General features: G+C 45.1%; 1 protein-coding gene across 1 annotated transcript in view; it reads left to right on the forward strand.

Moving 5' to 3' along the window:
• The window catches only part of RNF144A (ring finger protein 144A), a 65,717-nt gene that overhangs the window by 1,370 nt on the left and 46,580 nt on the right, over positions 1-17,767 (forward strand). The window lies entirely within an intron of this gene.

The following is a 17,767-nucleotide window of genomic DNA, read 5'->3' on the forward strand; positions in this document are numbered from 1 at the left end:
AGGCAGGATTGCAAGGGGTTGGACTAGATGACTCTTGGGGTCCCTTCCGACTCTACGATTCTTTGTACACACACAATTTAATACAATCATGGGCTTCTCTCCTGCTGTCCTCCTGCCGCATTTGGCATCCATCCTGACATGACCCTCCATTTATAAAGCCCTCTGCGCCCATGGGACACTTTTTGGGTTTTTTTGTTTAGTTTCCCCCACCCTGCCCGAGCCAGGGTAAAAGCAGGTTTGTAGAGACAGTACAAAAAGGCAGAGAGATGCAGCCAGCATCCACAGTCTCCACTGACATTAATACTCAGGCAGCCTTGGAATCCCTTCGCATGGAGAAGCAGCAGCAGGGAGAGCAATCTCCCAACTTAATCCTTTCCACTGGCAGATTTTCTGCAGGGGGGAAAAGGGTGAGATCTGACAACCTTTGGCCGCACTTGAAGGTCTGAGTATGTGGGGAGGGCTGCCAGAACAGAGGGGAAAGCGTTGGGAGAGTATTTAAGAAGCTTTCAGAGGATTTAGGCCTGGGATGGTGCTATGTGTGTATGGATGGATGGATGTGATTATAACGCCCAGATTCCCCTTTGCTGGTTCTCTGATTTGTTGAGACATATTACAGTATATCCCCCGAAGGGACACGGGTGGCCCTGTGGGTTAAACCACAGAGCCTAGGACTTGCCGATCAGAAGGTCAGCGGTTCGAATCCCCGGGACGGGGTGAGCTCCTGTTGCTCGGTCCCTGCTCCTGCCAACCTAGCAGTTTGAAAGCACATCAACGTGCAAGTAGATAAATAGGCACTGCTCCGGTGGGAAGGTAAACGGCGTTTGCATGTGCTGCTCTGGTTTGCCAGAAGTGGCTTAGTCATGCTGGCCACATGACCTAGAAGCTGTATGCTGGTTCCCTCGGCCAATAAAGCGAGATTGTGCGCCGCAACCCCAAAGTCGGTCACGACTGGACCTAATGGTCAGGGGTCCCTTTACCTTTACCTATTATGTCTCCCGGGAAGGTCAAGGCTGTAAGGCTGCGATGGTGAACTTGTGGGTCCCCCAGATGGGTTTTTTAGGACTCCTAATTCCCATCATTTGAGAGCATTGGCCATTCTGCCTGGGGCTGATGGGAGTTGAATTCCAACAGCATCTGGAAGGTGGTAGGTTCTCCATCCCTGCTGTTGGGTAATTGACTTTATTCTTATACCTGTGGACATTTTCAGATGAGCTGTCTCTTCAGGATACATTGTTTGGAGCAACTGCACCTGTAGTCACTTCATCCATTTCACGCTTATTGGTTCTGCGTGTTGCAAGAGTGCTATCCAGCCATGTCCATCCCCTGTTGGAAAGCCATTTCATCGAGTGGAGGCTTCCATTAGAGCAGGGTTTCCCACGCTTGGTTCTCCACCTGCTTTTGGACTACACTTCCCATTATACCTGACCAGTGGTCCTGCTAGCTAGGGATGATGGGAGTGGTAGTCCAAAAGCAGCTGGAGACACCCACGTTTGGGAAGCACTGGTTTGCACACACTGGTGAGGTGCTTCCACCTCTTTCCTGAACCCATTGGGCTCACCACTTCTTGCTATGGAGATCTTCTCTGTGAAATCACTGCAATCACTCCAGCTAGAAAAGCACTGGCATTGCTGCTGGCTATTGCCACCTGAAGTCATTGTGGTTGTCTGGGCAACCCTATAACCAGGAAGGCCTTGGGCAAGGTTGCTTGAGAGATGGGTGGGGGAGAGAAAGTGGCTGGCTCGCATGTGTGAACCAGTTCCTTGTGATCATAAGGAACCAGATGGTGGAGCTTGCCTGGACCAATTCATGGACTACATAAGGGGGCAATCTGGTTTATGGAGTACCTGGTTCACAATCCGGGAACGCTTTGTACCTCCTGTTCACATGTTTAGCAAATGTCCTGATGATAATAATAATAATAATAATAATAATAATAATAATAATTCTTTTGCAACACATTCTTTGGGAACTTTGGGAAAAAACACAAGTGGGTTTTTCAAAATGCAAGTGTGGAAGTGTTGAGGCTTAGAGTGCAAGCGCCTTTCTCCCATTCCCTCTGTCCGCTGGAGGAGCCAGAGTTGCATGAATGTCAAGTCTGTCTCTCTCTCTTGTGTTGCTACTGGCAGATGCCTTGCTCTTGGAAGTTCAGATCTGCTAAAATGGCTGAAAGATGGTGAGTTCCTAAAATTAGCCTCAGAAGAAGCAGCAGAATTGGGCAAATACCAAGTGTTGTTGTTGTTGTTGTTTAGTCGTTTAGTCATGTCCAACTCTTCATGACCCCATGGACCAGAGCATGCCAGGTACTCCTGTCTTCCACTGCCTCCTGCAGTTTGGTCAAACTCATGCTGGTAGCTTTGAGAACACTGTCCAACCATCTCGTCTTCTGTCGCCCCCTTCTCCTTGTGCCCTCCATCTTTCCCAACATGAGGGTCCTTTCCAGGGAGTCTTCTCTTCTCATGAGGTGACCAAAGTATTGGAGTCTCAGTTTCAGGATCTGTCCTTCCAGTGAGCACTCAAGGCTGATTTCCTTCAGAATGGAGAGGTCTGATCTTCTTGCAGTCCATGGGACTCTCAAGAGTCTCCTCCAGCACCATAATTCAAAAGCATCAATTCTTCGGCAATCAACCTTCTTTATGGTCCAGCTCTCACTTCCATACATCACTACTGGGAAAACCATAGCTTTAACTATACAGACCTTTGTCGGCAAGGTGATGTCTCTGCTTTTTAAGTTGTTGTCTAGGTTTGTCATTGCTTTTCTCCCAAGAAGCAGGCGTCTTTTAATTTCGTGACTGCTGTCACCATCTGCAGTGATCATGGAGCCCAAGAAAGTAAAACCTCTCACTGCATTCCATTTCTTCCCCTTCTATTTGCCAGGAGGTGATGGGCCTAGTGGCCATGATCTTCGTTTTTTTGATGTTGAGCTTCAGACCATATTTTGCGCTCTCCTCTTTCACCCTCATTAAAAGGTTCTTTAATTCCTCCTCACTTTCTGCCATCAATGTTGTGTCATCTGCATATCTGAGGTTGTTGATATTTCTTCCGGCAATCTTAATCTTAAAAATACCAAGTGTAGGAGGAACTATATGTTGCATTCCGCCACTTCAAGACTGCAGAACTGCACAGAGGCCTCCTTACATGTTTTCTAAAGGAGCTCCGGTCATCTCATCCATAGGCTGGCTTGGCAAATATTCCACTCCCTCCAACTCTGCTGCCTGGAGAGGCTCATGTGCTATTCTTGGTATGTTTTTTAAAGCGAGCCTTGCTAAAGCCGCTGGCAGGAAACCCACACAAATTGACTCAGGATACTCATCATTTGCTGCAGGGAAACATAAAGGAGATAGATGGGGGCAGGGAGGGGGAATAGTACCCTCAAGTATGCTGTCGATGCAGCGTCGCTGGGCATTTATCCATAACCTTGCTTCACAATAAAGAGGCTCAGAGTGACATCGAAGTGTAATAAATAGAACACGGAGAAAGAAAGGCAATAAGTATTGTTTGGCCGAGTCGTCGTTCAGAATTGCTGTATGCAAGTTTTCAGGTGATGCAGGTTTCATCCCTGTGTAAATTAAAATTTAGGAATATATGTGTATGTGTTGCATCGTGTCTGGGCTGTACTTATTTACTTATAAACTTATTTATGAGCTGTCTTTATGGGCATAGTCCTTATAAGGCGGCTTACCTATCATAAAAACACAATACCATTTAAAGCCAAACTAGACCGTTTTAAATGCTAGTAGCACAAAAATAAATTAAAAATAGCAGTTAAAAATAAATGGAACAGCAGCATGAATTCCAGAAGCTAAAAAAGCTATGCATTCCAAAACAGCTATTTAATTTTAGTTCCTAAAATTAAGGCCTAAATTTAAAAACTGGTGTGTGTGTTTTTTTAAAGCCTGTAGATTTTAAAATTTGCAAAGTTGAAGCCATCTGCTGTTGGGGATGAAATCTGGAATTTTAATTTTTGAGTAACTGTAACGGATGAATTAACTGGGTGGCTTATCACGAGGGAGTCCATCCTTTGCTAACTAAACACTGACAGCATGAAAACTTCTCAGTTGTTGCTGTTTCGCCTGCATTTTCCATAATTCATTGGAGTTCTCTGTGTCCTTTCCATCTTGGCTTATATTTTGGGGCAGATTTCATTAATGTCATGAGTCACCCCTGGCTATTTCAAATCTAGTTACATCATAGGCATCTTATTTTATTCCAGCAGAATTTCCAGTCTAATTATATGAGCCTCCCTCGCTGACCTTTGACCTCTTCACATCCTTCAGAATTCTTGTTCTCTTCTGCTCCCCGGCCATTTCTTCTCTGTAGCAGCACACCAAGCCTTTATGGGGAGTTATGAGGATCCTATGGTTTCTCTTCAAGAGATCTCTCCATCCTCTTACCTTTTTTGCTTGTCAGTTTAAACATGAATATCTACTGAGGGTTTCCTTATTATCTATAAGAGGGGAAATTATTATTATTATTATTATTATTATTATTATTAATACCCCACCTATCTGGCTGGGTTTCCCCAGGTGGGTGGGAAGGAACATTGCTGTAAATATTTACAGCACCATGGAGTTAAATCTGCAAAAGAAGGAACCCTTACAAAGGCTTGCTCTTGGCCTATTGTGCAAAATTATCTGCAGTTTCTCAGCACAACGGTGGAATAGCTATACCTTCCAGCACAGGGGTCGAAACAGCTCTTTTATAGAGAGGAAAAATAATGAGAGAGAAAGCATCCTGCAGTGTAAGCTGATTAGAAATAAAGGCTAACAATTTTCTCTTCTTCTTTTGCCGTGGCAAGTTCCTTTGCCTATTCACAGCTGCCTGACAGGCAGAAATATAGCAGATGAAGCTTTTCCTGCCATGAAGACGAATGGATGGCTAAAGCTGCACCTGCTACATTTCTGCACGCCAGGTAGGTGTTAAAGATCCAGGAGTCCTGCCAGGAAACATTTGGCAACCTTAGCTGGGGTGGGGGTGGGAATAGTGCTAACTGTGCTGCTGACTCGCTAAGCACTTATGCTGGTATGATCTCAATGTCTTTTTTTTCATCCTTTTAATGGGGCACCAGTGTTTGGTTAATTGTACCCTTAGGTCAGGGGTCAGCAAACTTTTTAAGCAGGGGGCAGGTCCAATGTCCCTCAGACCTTGTGGGGAGCCGGATTATATTTGGGGGGGAGAGAGGAATGAATTCCTGTGCCCCACAAATAACCCAGAGATGCATTTTAAATAAAGCACACATTCTACTCATGTAAAATCACGCTGATTCCCGGACCGTCCGTGGGCCAGATTTAGAAGGCGATTGGGCCGGATCTGGAGCTTGGTTACGAACTTTGAGAAGAAAAGTCACTTGATCCAGGGACGGTCCACATAGATATTGGCCTATTCCTGCCTCTTTTTCTTCATGGTGACACGGACCATTCATAACATAAGAATATTCTGCACAACTGTGAGCAGGGCAGTGGGGTAGGGTAAGTGGAGACAAGCTACAACAATTAGCTATGACGTTGTTCCCTGCACAGAAAAAGCCAAGTTTGGTTCCTGAAATTCGTTCCGATTCTGAAGGTAAAATATAACTGATAGAATTCTGCAGGATGTGAAATTAGTGTGTGGAAACAGTCAAGATCCAATGATCCCCAGGCATGCACCTCCAGATGGTGTAGATGTCAGGCGCCATCTTGGCACCCAGGAATCTTCACTTGGTCGCAAGTGGCCAATAAAGGTAAAGGGACCCCTGACCATTAGGTCCAGTCGTGGCCGATTCTGGGGTTGCAGTGCTCATCTCGCTTTATTGGCCGAGGGAGCAGGCGTACAGCTTCCGGGTCATGTGGCCAGCATGACTAAGCTGCTTCTGGTGAAACAGAGCAGCACATGGAAACGCTGTTTGCCCTCCCGCCAGAGTGGTACCTATTTATCTACTTGCACTTTGTCATGCCTTCGAACTGCTAGGTTGGCAGGAGCTGGGACTGAGCAACGGGAGCTCACCTCATTGCGGGGATTCGAACCGCCAACCTTCTGATTGGCAAGTCCTAGGCTCCATGGTTTAACCCACAGCGCCACCTGCATCCCTTAAGTGGCCAATAGCCAGGTGCAAAAAGCGCCTGGCACCTGGCTGATTTTGAACACTGGTTGGGAAGGCCCTCCCAACACCCAAGTGTGCATCTGTTGAGCAGTAGTTACTTTGTTCTGTTTTAAGGACTACGTTATCTAACACCACCCGCCATGCAGATAAGTAGCTAGCATAAAGCACAGCATGGGCATGGCTTTATAGAAAAAGCTGCTGGTATCCCTGCCTCAACAATTTTTCAGAATTCTTTGACACTGTCAGAACACATGGAGGAAGTCAAACATTGGACTTCCAAAAAGGTTTCAACATTTCTCTTCTTTAGCTCTTGGGTAAATTTAGCAGCCGGGGGGGTGGGGGGTGGGAGGGTGGATTCTCGTGTGGTTCAGGAATAGATTAAAGAAAGCAAAGAATCTATGTGACATTTTAACAAATAGCAAGTTTACTGTGCCATTAGCTTTCATGGTCTGGGAGTCTACTTCATCAGATAGGTGAAAGGGTTATCTTAAGAGGCGCATTTATACATGGGTGGAAGAAACAGTGGGGGTCAGATGGCAGCGGAATGGATAGTGAAAGGCAATTTAATTATGTAGAGTAAGTTAAGGGAGGGATTCACAACAACAGTAGCTAGTGAAAACTAAATAATCTTAGATTTTCTAGGTTGCTTGGCACTAAATTTGTAAGCTTTTGAACTCAGGAGACCTGGGCCTCAGGGATCTATCCATTCTTAAAAATGCCTGGAAGTTAAATGTTTTGAGAATGCTTGGCCACATGTTTCTGTCCAGGGTAACTCCAACAGCAGAGGTGTCAGCGGATGATATCGGTCATGTGGCTATCCCTCCAAATATTTTAGGGAAATGTTTTAGGGGACCGTCATCTGACACATTTCCCCAGTTGGTGCAGATGATGACTTCTTGCTGTTGGTGTTGCAGAATGTGTTGAACTCTCAGTGCAATTCATTCCCCCCCCCGCATAACTCTGAGGCATAGTTTGTGGAAATGTTTCGGCAGTGCATTTAAAGGGCTATTTGTTCAGAGTTCCACTCAGCACCAATGGCCTGTGCCCCTACCCTCAATTTAAGGAAGGTGGAAAGTTGTTTCAGCCTAACTGAGTTGTCCTTCGATGCCGTCACTCGCCGACACGCCTCAGGTTATTTTATGAGCAGATTGCCATCCTGTGTAATATAGAACATCCATCCATCTTTGTTTTGGCTGCTCGTACCTCTGGACTGCCCGTTAAATGCAGAGGCCAGCTTCTACAGCATAGTTTAGTTCAGGAAAAAGACTGACCTACGCCTCTGAGAACACCTGAGTAGTGTTTCAGAAATGCTGCTTTATTGCATGAGCTGAAGTAAACTGCTTTTTATGGAAGGCATGTGGCATTTTTGCTTTGCAGTACTTTGGGGGGAAATGTTCAAGTGCCACCAATTAAATAGGACTATTCTTGGATTTTCCAAAATTAACTGATTTGAAAATTCTATCTGTTTACTAGAACTTACAGTACAGTATCATTCCTAGATTTTTATAAGGAGGTAAAAGGAAGCCGCAGTCAGAGTTCTTTTTATCTATTTAGGTCTTTCGGCGCATTATGTTCCAGACATTTAAAAAACAATTGCAACCATAAATGGCTCAGTTGCTCCCTCGAAAGCCTCTAGATAATGTCTCATTCAGGAGCTGCCTATGTAATCCACTCTTGCTGTCTTCTCCAGAAGGATGTGAAAGAGGAAGAAATAAAGTAGCATATTAGCAGGATATCTGCAAACTCCAGTACACTAAAGCAGAACGCTAGGTCTTTTTGGGTCCAGACTTTTGAGAAATAGGAACTCCAGCCCAGGTAGACATTTAGCTAATATTTTGAAAGGGTAGCTTTTGGAGGTATGAGCTTTCAACAGAAAAGTGCACTCAAAATAATATCCTTTAAATTCTGCTCCAATTTCTAGATAGCTTTCTGCCGCTCACGTGGGAATTCTTTGAACCTGAGGTGCAAAACTCTCATCTGAGGCGTGTTTCACGCATGAGTCACCTGCATCCCTTGATCTTTCTGTCAGTTCTTATTTGATCGACAGTTAAATGTGTCAGCTACTAAAAGTCCTCTGTGATGGCAACTCTTTGCTGCCTGTGGTGATGGTCCATTATGAAGTCTGACAGTCATGAAGTAGGGAATAGCATGCATGTGTGTATGTATGGATCAGCCTGGAGATAGGTGAGACTCCAGCTAGATATCCAACTTTTAGAAAATACTTCCGTCTCAGCTACTTAGCTCCTGGCTGTCACATATATCTATGGGTTAGACTCAATCTGGTTCTCTGTGCTCAGTGACGTTGTGTCAGGAGCAACTCGAACCATGGCTTGAAGTATCTTCCCACAGCCGTGGTTGTACTGCTCTAGTACATTTTTGTTTGCTCGTAGGTTTGGACTCCTGGCTTTGACTTCTGGCTTAGGTGTCTCCCTCACCCCACTAAAAAACACCCCCCAGCTGACCACTGTCTCACTCCATGACCCAACTACTGACCTTTGGTTCCCATCTCCTGATTTCCCTCTGACAGCTGGTTGTGGCTTAGCTCTGATACAGAGCTGGGTAGAGTGTGGTGGTTCCTAACACACACACTGAGAACCGAGTACAGTGGTACCTCGGGTTACATACGCTTCAGGTTACAGACTCCACTAACCCAGAAATAGTGCTTTAGGTTAAGAACTTTGCTTCAGGATGAGAACAGAAATCAGGCTCCGGCGGCACGGCAGCAGCAGGAGGCCCCATTAGCTAAAGTGGTGCTTCAGGTTAAGAACAGTTTCAGGTTAAGTACGGACCTCCGGAACAAATTAAGTACTTAACCTGAGGTACCACTGTATTTCCAGAGCCTTACTTGACCTTGGATAAGCTGGCAGCACAGATGAACATTGAATTGGGTACCACACATAGCAAGGGGCTCTTGAGCAAGCTGTGTACAGCAGCTTGCAAGTGATGTGCAGGTGTCCTGGCACGTGCTTTTCCTACCATTAAAGGCTTTCCATTGTGGAGAACTAGTGTGGTGTAGTGGTTAAGAGCGGTAGGCTTGTAATCTGGTGAACCGGGTTCGCGTCTCCGCTCCTCCACCTGCAGCTGCTGGGTGACCTTGGGCCAGTCACACTTCTCTGAAGTCTCTCTGCCCCACTCACCTCACAGAGTGTTTGTTGTGGGGGAGGAAGGGAAAGGAGAATGTTAGCCGCTTTGAGACTCCTTCGGGTAGTGATAAAGCGGGATATCAAATCCAAACACTTCTTCTTCCCTGGGCTGGACAGGCAGGAAGTTATTTGTAGCCCATTTGAGGTGCCAGCCTCCCAGCGAAGCCATGGAACTCCCCACCCAAGAAGCACTTGTGAGAGGTACATCCAAGCCAAAGTAGCTGCCTTGGAAGAAGCAGAGGTTAGTAAAGGTAAAGGGACCCCTGATCATTAGGTCCAGTCGTGGCAGACTCTGGGGTTGCGGTGCTCATCTCGCTTTATTGGCCGAGGGAGCCGGCTTACAGCTTCCGGGTCATGTGGCCAGCATAACTAAGCCGCTTCTGGTGAACCAGAGCAGTGCATGGAAACGCCGTTTACCTTCCCGCTGGAGCGGTACCTATTTATCTACTTGCACTTTGACGTGCTTTTGAACTGCTGGGTTGGCAGGAGCAGGGACTGAACAACGGGAGCTAACTCTGTCGCGGGGATTTGAACTGCCAACCTTCTGATCAGCAAGTCCTAGGCTCTGTGGTTGAAGCAGAGGTGAAGTACCACCAAAAAACCTCTTCCCATCTGGAGAGAACTGTGGCTCCTGGTAGCTTCTACTAGACTGCATCTGTGCCCTCCGAGGCACCATGAGATGTGATGGCAGGGTGATCCTTACCCCTGGATCTCTAAACCTTTGTTCATGGGCACCTAATCCTAGCCATAAGGGCCCACTTTGGGTATTCCCAGTGCTGCTGACAACTGAATGTTCTTCAAGCTGAGAGCAAAACAACAATCCCGTTGGGATGGTGTGAACTAGTCACCGTCTCCTCCAGTGATTCGGTAGGGGAGGGAGCAGGAGGCAAAGGAAACAAACACATCAGCCTAGAAAAAGAAAGCATCGTTTATTATTTAGAAGGACTCGATATGTTTGGAGATGCTGAGAAATGCTACAAAAGTGACTTGCACTTTCTGATTCTGCACTTCCTCAGTGCATCCAAACTGGAACTTTTGCATCTTTCCCCACACTAAGATGCTCAAGAAGATGGCTTTCTATTCTGTGGGGAGATTGATCACCCTGAATCTTTGTGTTATCTAAAGGTGATTTCTTTAAATATTTTTTTTAATTAGGATTTATAAAGAAAAATACAAAGATTATTATCAAATAGCTTTTTTTTTGTCCAAACTAAAACAATAATCTAAAGGGGGGGAAGAGAGAGGAGAGAGGGTAAAGGAAAAAAGAAGAAAGAGGAAAAGATAGAGAAAAAGGAATAGAAAAAGATTTCAGAGAGAGAAGTAAAGAAGCTGAAGAACTTTTGATTCTTCGTCTGACTTCTATATATAATTATTTACTTCATCCATTCCAGTATAATTTCAGTTTTTCTCTGATTTCGTTCTGTTTGAAATCCATAGCCCAATTCAGTCATTTGATTTCTCTCCCCATTTCCATGTATGCTGGATACATTTGAGGAGGACGGATCATGCCCAATAGCTCTGTCTTCCAAACTTTTTGTGTTCAGTGCAAACATGGAAAGGGGTTTTTCTGCGTGTATACAGCTGTATATACATTGGCTTCTCCAAATGGTTGGACACCCAGATTTCATGAAGAACCATTTTTAGCTTCCAGATGTTCCTAAGTACAACTTGCATCATCCGTGGCCATTGGCCATGCTTGTTGGGGCTGATGGAAGCTGTAGTTCAGCAACATCTGGAGCGCCAAAGGTTGTCACCTCTGGCAAGGCACACAGATCTCCTTTCAACTTGCACAGAACCATGGAAATCTGATAGATAGATATAGTTTGTGAGAGAATGAGTGAAGCACTAATACTTGCTGTCAGTGATATCCTGTTGGAACAGATGAGACTTCCCATCTGAAGAAGTCTGAAGCTCATTATGTGTGGTGCCTCCTGTGCTGGAAAAGGAAGAGCATTTCAGAGGGTGGGTAATACCGCAGAAGAGACGCACATCTGAGAAATTGTTAAACAACAATTTGCCAGTGGTGGTATGGTTAGCAATGCCCCCTCTGAAGATTTTATGGTTCAGCTGGGTACAGTGGCGTAGCGTGGGTTGTCAGCACCTGGGGCAAGGCAAGTAATTTGTGCCCCCTAACCCGTGGATTTGCGCCCCCTAACTCGTGGATTTGCGCCCCCTAACCCTAACCCCCGATGTTGCGCCCGGTGCGGCCGGCACCCCCCACGCTACGCCACTGGCTGAGTATACAACAGAGTGGCCGTGTTTTGTAACTTCTGAGAAACTTCTGTTGTGTTCTTGTATCTCCCTTTTAATTTTGCATTAACAAACTTTTATGGCCCCGGATCATCTGCTTGGTCCACTAAGTGTTACATATGTAGTATTTTGAAACACAGGGGGAATTTGAAGTAAAGGGCATTTTGACAGGTGTGGTCTCGTTTTATCTAGTAGTGTACTTCTTGTGGTTTTCATTATGCTCAAGATGAGATGAATGGGATACTGTTTTAATGTGCCTTGGAACATTATTTCTGAACTGTCACTGCCAGATACTTTCTGCAGCCTTGGATGGATACAGACCAAAGTTGGTGTGTGTGTGAAGCTTTCCAGTACAAATGATTCAGTGCCAAGCTGCTCTACACAGGGTTTTAAAAGTGATTTGGCTTCAGTGAATTGATAAAATCTCAACGGTTTGAGCACCTACATCATGAACGGGGACTCTGTGGCCCTCCGGATTTTGATGAACAACTCATCATCAACTCTGACCATTGACCATGCTGCTTGAGGCTGATGGGAGCTGGAATACATTAACATAAGAGGGCCACAGGTTCCTTGCCCCACGCGTACACGCTAACTTTTACACATGTGCTGGTGGCTTCTGTGAATTGGTGTGGCCAGCCCCACTTACACAACACATAGTGGATTTCGAAATAAATCTAATCCGAGACAAAGAAAGGTAGAATTCCAGACTGTTAGAGCCACACCCCATAGCTGAACATTTGGGGGGGGGGTCATTCACAAGCAGGTTGAAGTCAACTCACTTCTGCATATAGTAACTGCCCTGTTATTGGAAGAATAATCACAAAGTTACTTCTCATGGGGTGAATATTTCATTTTAATATGCCTGTTTACGATTCAGAGCAGATATTTGCACCATGGGGCGGGGGAAGCAACAAAAATTAATTTGCCCTGATAGGTAAGTGCCAAGCTTTGCCAACAAACAGGGCAAACAAACAAAATAACCCCAAATATGATAAAATTGCCTTATGTTGACCTTTCTGTATCAAAAACAATGGGTGGAACTGGGCGTTGTTTTAAGACCATTGAGAAAAATGAAGAGTCCATCCTTCCTGCAGGGGTCGTTGATCCTCTCCTGATTTCATCCTCTAATTTTAGTAGAAGGGCTAAAAGCATGCATGTACGAAAAAATGAATAGCAAATCATGAAATCAGAAATACATACGTTGCTGATAAGGAGAGGAGCTGCTATTTGGCAAATTGTAAAACACTAGGAAAATAAAAAGGTTTTCAATTGGTGCCTGAAACTTAACCATGTGGGAGACAGACACACCTGAGTCAAGGCCACATCACAGAGAAGGCTGCCCTGTGTATCCCCTCACCCTGAATCTTGGCAGGGTCTGCAAGCAGATTTAGCTGTCTGATATTGCAGAGATTTGGGTCCCAAGCTGTTTAGGACTTGTATCCTTCACTAGCGCTTTAAATCAGATCTTGAATCTGAAGCCTTGAATTGAGGTTAGAATAATATACATGCAACTGTTGCCTCCGCAGCTCAAGGAAATCGGCATTTGCTACAGCCAGCTAATCTTCTCTGTCCTGCTGTTCCCCGGAATCATTTTTTAATTTTTTTTATTACTAAGGAAAACAACTGCCTTAAATTTGGCACAGTTCCTCCATCCCCACCAACAGTGCACGAGGCATTTCCTCAGATTAATCCTACTACAACAGAACCTCAGCTTCCCTCTCTGGTTTCTAGGAAACCTTTTATTGATTATAACAAAAGCTGTGCAGCAGAATAGTATGGTGGTATAGGATCTGCTTAGTTTTCAGTAGAGATAGTAGGAAGAATGGCCGAGTCTGCTACCTAGTCTGGAATGTCCTTGGATCTTTGTTGACTGAGGAACAAGGAACATGCTGCACTGCTGAACATTGGAGTGTTAGGCCTTCTATCTTGTAATGTTCCCTCCCTTCAGCCTGACAATTTCCCAGCGTTTAAAGGTGAGACAGGCTTGCAGGTATGTTTTTACTAGCCCACAAGACATCTACAACAGAGTTATACCTCACTTTTCCTCTGAGGAGATTAAGGTCAGGTACATAGTTCAAAGCAGTCCCTATGAGGCTGAGAGATGGTGACTTGCCCAGGGTCACCCAGTGAGCAGATCCTCGCCCATTTATGTTAGCTAATTACCTGTGGCATATTGATGAATTGAAAGGGAGGGGAAATTGTTTTTACTCATCACATACAACCAGAATAGTAGCTCTTAATAAGCCTGAAGAGAGAAGTGGATTTGGATATGGAATACTATTGCAGACTCCTGCCAACCTAGCAGTTCGAAAGCTCATCAAAGTACAAGTAGATAAATAGGTACCACTCCGGCGGGAAGGTAAACGGTGTTTCCGTGCACTGCTCTGGTTCTCCAGAAGCAGCTTAGTCATGCTGACCACATGACCTGGAAGTTGTATGCTGGCTCCCTCGGCCAATAAAGCGAGATGAGTGTCGCAACCCCAGAGTCGTCCACGGCTGGACCTAACAGTCAGGGGTCCTTTTACATTTTACTATTGCAGAAAAGAGGCAAGGAATTTTAAAGCCTCGACACCCCATGATGGGGTCCATTTGTCCAGGAGATCTTGTTTCCTGGCAGGGGGTTGTTTAGTTGTTGTTTTGCCATTACTGTGATAACAAGTGGCTATCAAGTGAGATAGTTTCTGATTTCAGAAGTTGACAAATCTAAAACCAGCCAGGGCAAGTTTAGGACAGTGGTATCTCGAGGTGGTGATCTGTTTGGCTTAAGATCTGTGTTTTCTCACTTGACATCCAGTCTGGTGGGCTACCTAATAACAACACATTTTCAAACTGCTCAGTTCTAATCTGCTTTAAACTTTCACAGTAGGTACATTTCCCCTCTTAGCCTCTAAAATAGACTTTCGTTCTTTCTTTCTTTCTGGCGTGCATTGCATTTTCCTGAAGTAGCTGTCAATTGGATAAGGAAACTACCAGTGTTCAAAGCCTTTCTCTCACATTTTTAACTTCTCACCATATTAAGTCATCAGCAGGGTTTCTGCCTTCTGTAGATAGGTTTTGGCAAGAGATTCTGCATTTTTTTAAAAAATAATAATCTTGGGATATAGTTTACTTGCCTGAGTCACCACATCTTTCTTGCCAGAACTAAAACTGCCATCTTGGGGACGGACAGCACGTTCTGCCTCAGTCTCATGTCTTCAACACCCTGTTACCGTTTCTCCTCTGCAAGTTGGGGTGGGGGTTCCAGAAGGTGTTGATACATTTATTGAGGTGGCGGAGAAGTGGGCAGAGGGGGCTTAACCCACCTACCCACCCCCAGCTGCTTCCTTCTGCAGCCCAGATTACAGGCCCATGTTTCTGTGTCAAAGGCAGGTTGCGGCAGGATTAAACTCTTTGCTTGCCTGCCCACCTCCTCTAGGAAGACGTATCACACCTTCTGAATTCCCCCGCACCCCTCTCCTACTTTCAGATGAGAATGGGAGCTGAGTGTGGAAGACATGAATGTGCCTTCATGGCCCTTCCCCCTTCCTAACTGCCCCTCCCCCAGGGCAGTTTCAATTTTGGATGGAAAAATGGTGGAGGTGCCCCCTTGGAAGAAAACCAGTGAGCAGGAGAAGAGTTAAATATTTCTCCCACTTATTGCTCCCCCCCCAAATGCAAATTAAGCCCTTCTTGCAGAGGGGAAGGTAAAGGTAAAGGGACCCCTGACCATTAGGTCCAGTCGTGACCAACTCTGACAGCTTCCGGGTCAGACAGCTTCCGGGTCATGTGGCCAGCATGACTAAGCCACTTCTGGCGAACCAGAGCAGCGCACGGAAACGCCGTTTACCTTCCCGCTGGAGTGGTACCTATTTATCTACTTTCACTTTGACATGCTTTTGAACTGCTAGGTTGGCAGGAGCAGGGACCGAGCAACGGGAGCTCACCCCGTCACGGGCATTCAAACCGCCGACCTTCTGATCGGCAAGTCCTAGGCTCAGTGGTTTAACCCACAGCGCCACCCGCGTCCCATTGCAGAGGGGAAGCAATGGCCAAAACACATTGACTAGACTAGGGTGAAAGAAGAAGGCAGTTCCTCCCTTGGAAAGTTAACATTGTTCTTCCTGCCCTTTGTTCGTGTTAGACTAGCTACATTTTTGTTGTTTTTGAAGTTAGATTAGGTACATTTTTGTTGTTTTTGAAGTTATTTATTTGTTAATTTATTCCATAAACTTTATACAATTCTTTATTGCAACTAGCTACATTCTTGTAAAGGTTCTCCTTATTCTTAGTAACAATGGGGATGCTCTTAGGACTGCCACATTTTGTTCCAGTGTCGTTCTTGTGCTTTTAATTTCGGTGTAACAGTCTGAAATCCAACAGGCACACATACAGTCGTACCTTGGTTGTCGAACTTAATCTGTTCGACTCCCGAAATGGTTCGAAAACCAAGGTGCCGCTTCCAATTGGCTGCAGGAGCTTTCTGCACTCAGCAGGAAGCTGCAGGAGCCTCATCGGACATTCGGCTTCTGAAAAAGTTTCTCAAACCAGAACACTCACTTCCGGGTTTGCAGTGTTCAGGAACCAAAACGTCCCAAGTACCAAAGTGTTCAGGAACCAAGGTACAGTGATAGAGAAACTCCCCATTACGTTGAAGTTATTTTTTATGAGAATGCAACTGTTAAAGGTACCGGAACCCACATAGTTTTAGTTTTACAGACAACCATAGGTATTATAAAAGGGCTGCAGAACAGGATCTAGCAACACTCCTTCACAGGCTTAGGCTGAATCCTGCACACCTTTACCTGTAATTCACCTTGAACTCAAGTGTGACTTACTTCTGAGTAGACATGGGATTGTGCTGTTAGTGGATGGACCTCCTGCCTCAAAAGTCTTCATTTCATATAAATTCTTCTGATGTGTATTTTTTGAAGTTGAAATAGCTTTAAGAAAAATAAATGGCTAAAAATGAATAAATTGCTAACAACTTTAAAAGTGCTAGCTGGCAAGTTGACGCCAGCTGTTTGCCAAGTTTGGAAAGAAGAGCTATATATGCAGAAGTTCATTCAGCAGTAATGCAAAGATAGAGCTTGGTATTTTTGTCATTTATTTTAACCTTGCACCTGCAGCACACAAGCGCTTCTGGGTTGAGAGAAGAGAGTTACAAATAATACAAGTACAAATAGGTACAAATAATAACGTTGCTGTTGTTGTTTATTGATGATGTTGCTATCATCTCAGGTCCAATAAAACAACAGCCTAGCTGATAAAATACAACAGATAAAGATTTTTAAAACTGTGTCAACTCAGAGGTAGGGATGGCGGACAAATTAGATTTAATTCACATTGAAGGGCAAGCCTACCTAACTACAAAACATTACACGAACTGAAATTCAGGCATTGTTTGAATTCACACTTCAGATTTTTCTTTGCAGTTCTCTAGCCAAGCAGTGTTCACTAACACACATATGCTAGGTCCAAGTGCTCATACAAATGTATTTATTAGTGGAAGCAACATTGGAAAGGCATTGAATTAGGGAAAATTGCTTTACAAAAATGTGTAGATTATGCAAAACTGCATAAAAAGCCTATGTAGTAGTATAAATTTGCTGATGAATTTCCACGAGGACTTAAAAATAATAATCACAAACTTATGTGGGATTGTGGAGAACTGAACTAAACATTAGAAAAATGGAAAAACTGAGTTTGACCAAATTGCCAGTCCCTACTCAGAAATCAGGGACGGGGGTGGTGCTGTGGGTTAAACCACTGAGCCTTGGGCTTGCCGATCAGAAGGTCGGTGGTTCAAATCCCCACGACGGGGTGAGCTCCCGTTGCTCGGTCCCTGCTCCTGCCAACCTAGCAGTTCAAAAGCACGTCAAAGTGCAAGTAGATAAATAGGTACCGCTCCGGCGGGAAGGTAAACGGCGTTTCCGTGCACTGCTCTGGTTCACCAGAAGCAGCTTAGTCATGCTGGCCACATAACCCGCAAACTGTACGCTGGCTCCCTTGGCCAGTAAAGCGAGATGAGCGCCGCAACCCCAGAGTCATCCGCGACTGGGCCTAACGGTCAGGGATCCCTTTACCTTTACCTTACTCAGGCCAGTAGGTATACATTTGCAGCTTATATTTCAGGCAGAGATTTTTGTGCCCCCCTCCAACTTTTCTCCAGCAGGTCCCTCATACCCTGGCTGCTATGGGGTAAAACCCAGAGTCCTGCCTGCTTCAACAAGCAAAAGGGGACTGTCATCAAGGACCAGCTTTTCAGTCTGCCCCTGCAGCTATGCCTTTTAATAGCTGCACAAAAGGCAAGAATTAG

This window comes from Podarcis gaigeae (assembly GCF_964106915.1).
Source record: "Podarcis gaigeae genome assembly, chromosome: 3".
NCBI lineage: Eukaryota > Metazoa > Chordata > Lepidosauria > Squamata > Lacertidae > Podarcis > Podarcis gaigeae.